The sequence below is a fragment of the Panthera onca genome, chromosome E2 (genome assembly GCF_046562875.1).
Source record: "Panthera onca isolate mPanOnc1 chromosome E2, mPanOnc1 haplotype 2, whole genome shotgun sequence".
Taxonomy (NCBI): Eukaryota; Metazoa; Chordata; class Mammalia; order Carnivora; family Felidae; genus Panthera; species Panthera onca.
The window spans coordinates 44481018-44493067 of NC_138353.1; the positions used below are offsets into that span (position 1 = coordinate 44481018).

Sequence of the window (12050 nt, forward strand, 5' to 3'; positions counted from 1 at the left end):
CAGGCCAATGGGAAGGGAGTCTTTCCGCTGAGTTTGCACATTCCCCAGCTGAAAAGTAAGATTTCTGAAGAGTCCTAATGAAGGCCCAAAGAACTGAAAGTACACATCACACACTTAATAATACTTGTCAAGTTGAATTAAACTTGGCTTTTGTGTAACCTGAATGTCCTCACATGCTCCGTGTTTCTGGGGTTACTCTTCCTCTAACAGACACACGAGAGGCTTGGAGGCTTGCGTAAACGTTGGGGTGCTCCACGATGAGAGAAGGATAGTTTGCATCATCTCTCTTCTCAATTTCTGCTGCTCTGATTCTCCGTCTTGCCCCTCTAGCTGTGAGGCTTTTTACCCCCGCAGATGCTTTTCTCCCCATGCTCCCCAAGACCCCAGTAACCAGGCTCTTTGTGAAACAGCCTTTCCTGAAGTCTTGTGGGAAACAGAAAGGCACTACAGCATAGTCCTGGACAGGAAACCGTTTAAAATTAAATAAATACATTTATGGATAAACAAAACCTAGGAGAATTCATAGACAACAGATCTGCACTGTAGGAAATGCTAAAGAAGTTTTTTCAGAGTGAAAGGAAATGATACCAGGTCGAAATTTGGATCTTCAGGAATAATGAAAAGCACCAGAGATAGTAAATATAAGAATAAATATAAGGGGTGCCTGGGTGGCTCAGTCGGTGGAGTGTCTGACTTCAACTCAGGTCATGATCTCACAGTCCATGGGTTCAAACCCCACATCAGGTTCTGTGCTGACAGCTCAGAGCATGGAGCCTGCTTCAGATTCTGTGTCTCCCTCTCTCTCTGCCCATCCCCCACTCGCATTCTGTCTCTATCTCTCAAAAATGAATAAACATTTACAAATTAAAAAAAGAATATAAGAAATCACTTTCCTCTCCATTTCTTAAAATACTTATAAATGTTTAAAGCAAACATTTTTAAAGCTTCACTTTCTCTCTCTCTCTCTCTCTTTCTGGTGAGAGTTCGTGGGCATGCAGGGGAGGGGCAGAGAGAGAAGGAGAGAGAACCCCAAGCAGGCTCAGTGCTGACAGTGCTGATGTGGGGGCTCAATCCGTGAGATCACGACCTGAGCCAGAATCAAGAGTCGGATGCCCAACTGACTGAGCCACTCAGGTGCCCCAAAGCAAACATTTTTTTAAAAATAGAATTTAGACACATTATTTTTAAGTTTATTTATTAGTTTTGAGAGTGGGGAGCAGAGAGAGAGGGAGACTGAGAATCCCAAGCAGGCTCTATGCTGTCAGTACAGAGCCCCATGCAGTGTTTGAACTCACAAAACCTGAGAACATGACCTGAATCAAAATCAAGAGTCAGACGCCCAGGTGCCCCCAAAACAAACATTTTAACATTGTATTGTGAGGTTTTTAACTTACATAGATGTAACACTTAATACATATTTTGCATGAAGTGGCACGATATTAATTCTAAATAGACTGAAATGTTATGGATATATATTATATTTCTATGGTGATCACTTCTTAAAAATGCAAAGAAGTATAACAAAAAAGCTAATTGATAAATGAGGGTAGATTTCTAATAAATAATCAATTAGCCCGAAAAGAAGGCAAGAGAGGAGGAACAGAGGAAACAACAACAACAACAACAACAACAACAGGAGATAAAGAGGAAAAAAAAATAGTAAAATGGTAGACCAACATTCAACCATATCAGTAATTACATTAAGGTTACTAGTCTAAATCACTTCAATTAAAAGGCAGAATCTGCCAGATAGAAAAGCACAGCCCAACAATACTGTCTATGAGGGACACATAAAAGACGTTGATAGGAAGCAGATGAGAAAAGATGTATCATGCAGACAGTAAGGATAAGAAAGTTGAAGTGGCTAAATTAATATAAAATGAAGTATTAAGATGGAGACTATCATCAGAGATTAAAAAAGAAACCTCATAATAATAAATATCATCAGGAAGGTATAATAAGCATACATTACAGAGTTTCAAAATACATGCAGGAAAAACTAACAGAATGACAGAAATAAAGGGAGAAAGACACAAATACACTATTGTAGTTGGCCATTTTAACACCACTCTCTCAGCAATTATAAAAAACAACTAGACAAAAATCAGTAAATACATAAAAGATTCGAACAACACTTTGAACCACCTCAATCTAATAAATATTTATGGAACAAAGTACCCACCAGAATACACATTATTTTCAAGTTTAAGTGCCCTTGATATATTCACCAAGGTAAATCACATTCTGGGCCATAAAACAAATCTCAATAAATTCAAAAGGGCTAAAATCATATAGAGTATGTTATCTGACGACCATGGAGTTAAATTCCAAATCAATAACAATGTATGTAGAAAACCCCAAATACTTGGAAATTAAACAGCACAGTTCTACACAACAAAAAGTCTAAGAAATCCCAGAGAATATTAGAAAATATTTTGATTTGAATGATAATAAAAATAAAACATACCAAACTTTGCAAGATGAAACAAAGCAGTTCTTAGAGATGTATTTATAGCAGTTCTTAGAGATGTATGTATTGGGGAAAAAAGGCCTAAGTTTCACTTTCAGAAGATAGAAAAAGAAGAGCAAAGTAAACCTAAAGTAAATGATAGGAAGGAAATGATAGAAGAACAGAAATTATAAAATAGAAAGCAGATAAATAATACATTTAGCAATAGCAAAGCCAAAAGTTGGTTATTTGAGAAGGTAACAAAATTGATTAACCCCTAGCCAGACTGACCACCTTCCCCCTGCCCCCCAATAAAAGAGAGAAGACAGACTACCAATATCAGGAACAAAAGAAGGCATATCACTGTGCTAAAGATATTAAAAGGCTATTAAAAGGATGTCATAAACAAGTCTATGCCAATAAATTAGACAATGTAGAGGAAATGGACAAATTCCTTGAAAATTACACCTTCCAAAACTGATATAAGATAAAATAGAAAATCTGAATGTCCCTTTATTTTATTTTATTAAAATAATTTTTTTAATGTTTATTTATTTTTGAGAGAAAGACAGAGCACGAATTGGAGAAGGGCAGAGAGAGAGGGAGAGACACAGAATCTGAAGCAGGCTCCAGGCTCTGAGCTGTCAGCACAGAGCCTGACGTGGGGTTCGAACCCATGAACCATGAGATCATGACCTGAGCTGAAGTTGGACACTTAACTGACTGAGCCACCCAGGGACCCCCTGAATGTCCCTTTAGCTAGTAAATAAACAATGCATTACCAAGAACTTCTTGCAAAGGAAACTCTGGGCCCAGATGGTCTATTCATGAATTCTATTAACTACTTAAGAAAAGTATTACCAATGCTACAAAAACTCTTCCAGAAAATAAAGGAATGCTTTCCAATTTGTTTTGTGAGGCCAGTGTAACCCTGATACCAAAACTTGAAAGACATTAGAAAAGAAAAAAGAAAGAGGGAGAGGGAGGGACAAAGGAAGGAAGTTAAAAACCAATATCTCTCATGAACATAGATGCAAAAATTCATAATAAAATGTCAGCAAATAAAATCTGATGGTATATAAAAATACATCATAACCTATGGGATTTCTCTTAGGAATGCAAAACTGGTCTAACATTGGAAAATCAATGTAATGCACCATATTAACAAAAAGAAGGAAAAAAAGATAATCGCTGGTAGAAAAAACTTTATACGTTTTCGACATCTATTCATGACAAAGCTCTCAGCAAGTTAGGAATAGAAAAAAAGTTTCTCAATGTGAAAAAGCATATCTGTGAAAAATCTAGAGCCAACATCATATTTAATGGTGAAATATTGAATGCTTCCCCCCCAAGCTTAGGAACAAGGCAAGTATACTCTCACCTTTGGTATTCAACATTGTACTGGAGATCCTAGTCAGTGCAGTAGCACGAGAGACATAAAGATTGGAAAGTAAAAAGTACTCTATTTGTACATGACATGATTGTTTATATGGAAATACCAAGGGGGGTGCCTGGCTGGCTTCGTTGGTAGAACCTGTGACTCTTGATCTTGGGGTTGTAAGTTTAAGCCCCATGTTGGGTGTAGAGATTACTTTAAAAAAAAAAAAAAAGCACTAAGAGATCTACAACAGAAATAATAACCAGAATTAGCAACTTCACACGATACAGGGCTATAATTTTAAAAATCAGTTGTATTTTTGTATATCAGCAGCATACAGGTGGAAAAAAAAATTCCACTTATAATAGTATCAAAAAACGGGGGCACCTGGGTGGCTCAGTTGGTTGAGTGTATGACTCTTGATTTTGGCTCAGGTTATGATCTCATGGTTTGTGGGACCAAACCCCACATGGGGCTCTGAGCTGATAGTACGGAACCTGCTTAGGATTCTCTCTCTGCTCCTCTCCCCTTTTGTGCTCTCTCTCTCTCTGTCTCACTCTCTCTCAAATAAAAAACAAACAAAAACATACACTGCTTAGGGATACATTTAACAAAAGACAAGTCCTATACAGTGAAAACTGCCAATCATTGCTGAGAGAAATTCAGTAAGACCTAATAAATGCAGAAATATGCCATGTCATAGCTTGGAAAACTCGGTATTATTAGTCAATTCCAGTGTATTGATATGTAGATTTAACAAAGTCTCCTTCATAATCCTAGCCACCTTCTTTTTTAAATGACAAATTGATTCTAAAATTTATGTGGAGGACCTGGAATATCCAAAGCAATACTGAAAGAAAAAAAAAAGTGTAGAACTCATCCTATTTCAGGATTTACCTTGAAGCTACAGTAATCGGACAGTACGCAGGGCGCCTGGGTAGCTCAGTTGGTTGAGCGTCCGACTCGGTTTCAGCTCAGGTCATGATCTCATGGGTTCATGGGTTTGAGCCCTGTGTTGATCTTCACGCTGACAGTGCAGAGCCTGCTTGGGATCCTCTCTCCCTCTCTCTGCCCCCACCCACCCCCATCAAAATAAATAAATAAACTTAAAAAAGACAGCATGATTCTATCATAAGGATAACCATTAGGTTAATGGAATAGAATGAAGAGTTCAAAAATACACTTAAGTGGCCATTTAATTTTTGGCAGGTACCAAAGCAATCTAATAGGAAAGAAAAGTCTTTGCAATAAATGATGCTAAACAGCTGGATATCCCTTACAACATTATCTTGTACTATATACAAAAATGAATTTGAGGTGGATCATAGAGCTAAGTGTAGTAACTAACATGATAAAACTCCTATAAGAAAACCTAGGACAGCATCTTCATGACCTGGTGATAAGCAAAGATTTTTTTTTAGACATTCAAGAAAATGAATAGGCAGGCCATAGACTGGGAGACATTATTTGTAAAGAAAGCATTTATCTGACAAAGCATTGGCCTTTAGGACTTTAAGACACCTATACTTCAAGAGCAAAAAAGACAAACAACCCAATAAAACAATGGCTACAATTTGAGCAGACACTTCACAAGGGAAGATAGATGAATGGCCAGTGGGTGCTTGAAAATGTGCTCAATATCATTAATTATCAGAAAGAGTGCAAATTAAAACAAATGTAAAATGAGGTACTGCTACATACTCACCAGAATAACTTACATTAAAAAGACTGACAATACTAAACGTTAGCAAGGGGATTGAACAATATTAACTTTCCTATTTTGTTACTGGGAGTGTAAAAACATGTAAGCACTTTGAAATAAAGGTCTGGCAGTTTTGTATGAAACTAAACATACCCCCTATGACCCAGCAATTTTGGTTTTAGGTATTTACCCAAGAGAAATGAAAGCATATGTCTACAAAAAGACTAGTATAAGAATGGTAATAGTATTTTTCTTCATAAAGCCCCAACTGGAAACATCCCAGATGTCAGTCAACAGGAAGATGTACAAATTGTGGTATATTCATGCAATAAAAAGGAACAAACTGCTTATGCAACACCATGAATGAATTTCAAAAATATTATGCTGAATGAAAGAAGCTTTAGACAAGAGAGTACATATTGTATGATTGCATTTACATGAAGTTCTAAAGCAGGCAAAATTCATCTATGGTAAAAAAAAAAAAAAAAAGATGAGAACACTATGGTTGTGCGGGGAGGACATTGACTGGGAAGGGGCACAGGGAACTTTCTGGATGATAATAATATTTTATATTTTGACAGACATTTGGGTTATACAGATGCATGCATTTCAAAAACTCATTGAATAATAATACTGTTAACATGAATGCATTTTACTTTGTGTACAGTTTTCCCTCAAAGAATAAATAGTAACTTTTGTCAGTGATATATATATACTGAAATGTTTTTGGGTGAAGTATACCGCTAGGGAAAGTGCACCTTACATTGAAATGCATCAAAAGGGGAGGCAAATGGTGGCTTCATGGATGGGTAAAGGGATAGATACATGACAGAGCAAATATAGTACAGTATTAACTTTTTAGTAATATAAGTGATTCATATAGAGGATGTTCACTATACAATTATTTCAACTTTTTTTTTTTAATTTTTTTTAACGTTTTTATTTTATTTTTTGAGACAGAAAGAGACAGCATGAACAGGGGAGGGTCAGCGAGAGGGAGACACAGAATCTGAAACGGGCTCCAGGCTCTGAGCTGTCAGCACAGAGCCTGACGCGGGGCTCGAACTCACAGACTGCGAGATCATGACCTGAGCCAAAGTCGGCCGCTTAACCAACTGAGCCACCCAGGCGCCCCATCAACTTTCTTTTTTTTAAAAGATTTTATTTTTAATCTCTCCACCCAACGTGGGGCTCGAACTCACAACCCACAACATCAGGAGGCATACGCCCCACGATCTGAGCCAGCCAGGCACCCCTATTTCTATTTTCTATATTTGAAAATTTTCCAAATAAACTGTTGGGAGTGGGAGAGTGAACACTAGGCACGTCCAAATACATTTGTGGCAGCACTATTTGTAATGGCCCCCAAATGGAAACAATTTCTATGCCCATCAACAGGAGAAGAGATAAATCAATTGCATTATCATCATATAATGGAATAGTCTACAGCAGTGAGGATGTAAGATGGACTGGACGCAACAGTATGGATGACCCTCACAAACACAATGTGAAATGAAAGAAGTCAGATGCTAAAGGCACAACTCATTTGTATAAAGTACAAAAAAACAGGCAAAACTAGTCTGTGCTGTTCAAAGTCAGGATAGTGATTGCCCTTGGGTGGAGTCATGATTGGAGGAGAACATGACGGGGGCTCCTGGGGTTCCTGACTTGAGTGCGGGTTATGTGGGTTTGTGAAAATCCACGCTTCCCTCTGTATCTACTATTACTTCAACAAAAAGCTCAAAGAAATTAGTGTTAGACCTCACTGTTCTTAAAACAGGTTCCTCAGCCTCGCCCCACCTCTGGGAATTCTGTGCCAGCCATCTTTCTCCCATCTCTCTTCTCCCATTTCCCAGGCTCTGACACGCCTGTCTTCCTCACCTGCCAGGGAAAAACTCAGTGCAGAGGAATTTAATTCTCAACCCCTACCCTAGTCGAGGCTCCAGGATGGAGCCAACTGGAAAAGGCTCATTCATGACTTTATCTAAATCAAGGAGCCATGCAGCCCCAAGATAAATTCCTTTGCTTCCTGACAACAGTAATTGCTACAGGCAGTTTTTAAAAGCAAAATTTGTTTTCCCTCTATATGGGTGTCTCCATCTTCCCCTTCTACCACCCTCAGTTTATCCCTTTCATCCTCTTCTCTTTAAAGTGGTAGTGGCATCTTACTCCCTTCGCCAAATCTGGAAACAGTGACTTGCCTTAGAGATTGTCCTAGTGCTTCAGCTCAGGACCAAGGTTCCCTTGGCTGGTAAGTCAACCTCCAGACCCCAGCAAATGGCCGGGTGTAGGGGTAGAGGTGGTCAACTGGAGGAGGGGGAGGAGAGGCATGGTGGGGGGAAGGGAACCAGGTACAGAATAACAACAGGAACCGATCCCTGTTCTTCCCAATCTTGCTATCTGTTGAGAAGTCAAGGTGAATACACATCTAAACAAAACAAGGCAACTATTTAATTAAGCATTTCTTCTATTTATCTGATGGGTCAATTTTTGGTCTTCTTGTTACTTGATCAGCCAGAAGCATCTGACACAAGTGATCTCTCCCTCTTCCTTGAAACGCTTCTGGGTTGCTTCTTACCTCCTTGTCTGTTCCTTCTTAGTCTCCAGTTGGTTCCTGTTCATCTCTTTGACCTCTAAATGTTAGAGTGCCCCAGGACGTGGTCCTTTGACCTCACCTCTTTAGCTGCTTTGACTCCCTGGATGATTTCACTCAATATTTATGGCCTAAAAAATACCATCCACACCCTAATGACTTCCATATTTGTGTTTCCAGCTAGATCTCTCCCCTGAACTCCACAACTGTGTATTTATCCACCTACTCACTTAGATCTTGAATAGGCATCTCAAATTTATCATATCCAGTACTGAACTCCTGATAGCCCTCCTTCAAACTGTCCCTCCACCCTTATCTCGATAGAGCGTCCATCTTCCAGATGCTCAGGACAAAAACTTGGGTGTCATTTCTGACTCCTCTCTTTCTCTCACTTCCCATCTCTAATCTGTCAGGAAGTCCTACTGAGTTAACATCAAAATACATCAAGAATCTCACTGCTGTCACCACTGCCCTCCATCCAAGCTGCCATCATTTCTCACTTGGATTATAGATAGCCTCCCGACCTTGTCCCCTTTCAGCCTGCTCTCAACACAACCACCAGAAAGACACTATTAAAATGCATCTCTGCTCAAAACCCTCCAGTGGCTTTCCATTTCACTCAGAATGAGTGCCAACACCCTGCCAGTGGCCTGCAAGGCTCCGGAGCCTGGCCTCTTCTTCCCTCTTACTTCATCTGCAACTGCTCTTCCCTCACTCACTCTATTCCAGCCACACTGGCCTCCTTGTTGTTCCTGGAACATACCAGGCACGCTCCTGCCCCAGTGCCTTTGCAGCTGCCCTTCCATTTCAAATGCCCTTGCCCTACACGGCCGTTCTCATGTCTATAGATCTTAAGTCTGGTACTATTTTCTCAGTAAGGCCCACCCTTGCCACCCTGCCTGAAAGTCTACACTTTCTCAGATATTCTCAATCTTCTTTCTCTTTCTTATTTCTCTCTTTAACACTTACTGTCACCTACTATGCATATAGTGTCATGTACTTATACTCTTTTTTTAAAAAATGTTGATTTATTTTTGAGAGAAAGAGAGAGAGAGAGCATGCATGTGCAAGCAGGGAAGGGGCAGAAGAGAGGACAGAGAGAATCCCAAGCAGGCTCCACACTCAGCATGGAGTCTGACATGAGGCTCGATCTCATGACCATGAGATTATGACCTGAGCCGAAATCAAGAGTCAGGTGCTTAACCGACTGAGCCACCCAGGTGCCCCGTTTTGTTTCAAAGTAAGCTCTGTGCCCCATGTGGGGCTCGATCTTACAGCTCTGAGATCAGGAGTCACATGCTCTGCCAACTAAGCCAGCCAGGTGCCCCCTATATTCTTTAATGTCTGTCCTCCCTCAACTAGAACAGAGTCCATGATTATATAGAATACAACAGTCCTAGTGTAGGCGTCTAATATCTGCTGCATGAATGAATGCTTATTTCAGAATGGCCTGAGAGGTGCTAACAGGTAAAAGGAAGTAAGTCAGATTAGGGAAGGCCATGGAAGACTGCAGATATCTGGAAGGGGATGGGATTTCCTTCAGTCTTTGGAGAATGAGGACTCCTTAGAAGGATGAGGATGAAGAGAGAACCCTTGGCATAGAGTTGCAGAGTACCCGTTTTGGAATCACCTGGCTTGGGTCCACGTTCTGTCTCCATCATGTAGTAGGTATAGACGAGGTAGTCTGTTTCTCTGGATGCCAGTTTCTATGTCTGTAAAACAGAGATTCTTCTCTGGGTCTCAGTTTCTGTATCTATAAAATAGAGATTACCATTGTACCTACCTCATAGGGGTGCTTGGGTTGTTTTAGGATCAAATGAAATAATGTATAAATAATGTCCAGTGAGGGCAAGGCACTTAGGAAGACGTGTTCAAAAAGTGCTACTTTTTTTTATGTTTATTTATTAATTGAGAGAGAGAGAGAAGGAGAGAACCAGCTGGGGAGGGGCAGAGAGAGAGAGGGAGACAGAGGACCCGAAGCAGGCTCTGTGCTGACAGCAGTGAGGCCGATGCGGGGCTTGAACCCTCGAACTGTGAGATCATGACCTGAGCCGAAGTCAGACACCTGACCAACTGAACCACCCAGGTGCTCCAGAAAGTTCTACTTATTGTTGTGTAGAGCTTAGAATCCCTGTGAGCTAAGACTTCATGTTGAAGGCATTGTAGAGTGTTTCGAACTGGCAACAGAGTTAGAATGAGTTGGGCTTGAGCTTTAGACACAAGAGGTCAGCCCCTTGTGATGGAACAGCTTCTTTCTCAGAACTGTCAGTCCCTGGACTCAACCAGATGGGTTGAACCTAATTCCTGTCCTGCATTAGTTAAGATGGCGCTGCTTACAAGCAAAAAGGGAATCAGAGTTAGGCGCAAATATGGCATAAGGCCTCTGCTGGGAGGATGAGACAGCTCTCAGCTGCCTGTTGCTGACACAATCAGAGCAAAGAGCAGTGATTCACTCCAATCCTGTCGTTGAGCTCAGGATTTTGGCCAAGTGTAGGTTTCGGGGTTGGTTGGTGGATTATTTTTTCCCCTTCCTGAGTTGAAAGAGTAACTCTGTGTTTCAAAAAGGCACTTTCTTTCTGCAGAGAAATTCTGTGGTGAGAGCTTGCTGGGCTTGGTGTGGGAAGAACCACCTTTGCTTATGTCTGGGAGAGAATGAAATCTAGCGCCCCTATTTTTTTTTCCCCTCCCACCCAGTAAAGATGCAGAGCTGAAAGGTGTCTTTCAGAAGGGCCAGAGACAAGGGAGTTGACTCGTAGGTAAGAGGACGCTGTACAGGAGGCCAAAGAAGTGGCTTCTTGTTTGTTAGCGTAGGTTTGTGGCAAGGAGGTCTGTGAAGCCCTCCCCCAGAGTACCCCGGACTAAACAGAACAAATAAAACCTCTATTTGTTCATCTCTACCCTGGATTTAGATGGTGCTTTATGGCCAGGGTTATTGGGATCAGCTGAAACCCAGGCTGATGTTTATTCCTGGGATTGCAAAGACAGACAAATACCTCTCTGTCCTTCCATTTTCCAGGCCAAGAGGGCAGGAGACAATTTCAATCAAGCAGGCAAGCGGTGAAGAATTATTTTTTAGGTGCCCACTGTGTCCCCAATGCTGAGCCACCTAAATATAAATAGAAAAAGTACAAAATTCTAGCTCCAGCCCTCAAGGCACATAAAATCAAGCCTGCAGGAGGAGGCTGGGGGCAGGGGTGGGGAGAGACCAAACAAATTCAAGAGAAACTGTTAACAAACAGCAGTGTGAGGTACTAAGAACTAATCTTGCAAGAGGTAAGAGATGAGGGAGGTAAGGAGTGGGAGTTGGGGAGCTCTTGGAGGAAGTTCGTAAGACAATTAACAACATGGTGAAGGAAAGCCTATCTGTCTTGTTCTCCGCCGTACCCTGGCATGTAGCATAATTCCCAATGCGGAGTGGGCATTCAGTAAATATTTGAGGAATGAATGCAGAAGGAGGGGGGTGATATTAGAAGGATAAACAGGCGAAGAGGGAGGAGGGCATTCCAGCGTGAGGAAAGGCCCAGAGAAATGGTCGGATGTCTCGGTGAGACTGGTTTAACCACAGCGTAGGGTGTGTAGTGAGGAGTAGTGGGAAATGAGGTTAGATATGGGGCCAGACGGGGGAGGCTGGAAAACGAGACAGAGAAATTCAGAGATGAGTATTCCTTCATTCCTTCCTCAAGCTCTTACCGAGCGCAGACCATGTACTAGGCAAGGGAGAAAAGGAGGGATAAAAAGACGAATTAAAGGTCTTACCATCCATTGGGGATAGGTGGAATATCTGCACTTTATTGTTGTAATAAATGGTGTGATAGTGATGGAATGGATGAAATATTTTGACATTCTAGTCACAGTTTGGTTGCAAGAAATTCAGGCCATGTCAAACTTGCTCAATTTAACTGAGACTCTATTAAAAGGTATATTAGAC

At 40.9% G+C, this 12050-nt stretch overlaps 1 long non-coding RNA gene across 4 annotated transcripts in view; it reads left to right on the forward strand.

Annotated features, from left to right (window-relative positions):
- Nucleotides 1-12050, forward strand: part of LOC132690210 (uncharacterized) — a 58420-nt gene that overhangs the window by 26790 nt on the left and 19580 nt on the right. For 3 of the 4 annotated variants that reach the window (XR_013552513.2, XR_013552515.2, XR_013552516.2), the window contains one exon: nucleotides 6688-9079. The exons of the other annotated variant lie outside the window; for it this stretch is intronic. This is a non-coding gene — a long non-coding RNA (uncharacterized LOC132690210). Of the gene's footprint in view, nucleotides 1-6687; nucleotides 9080-12050 lie in introns of those variants that run through there. 4 annotated transcript variants of the gene reach the window in all.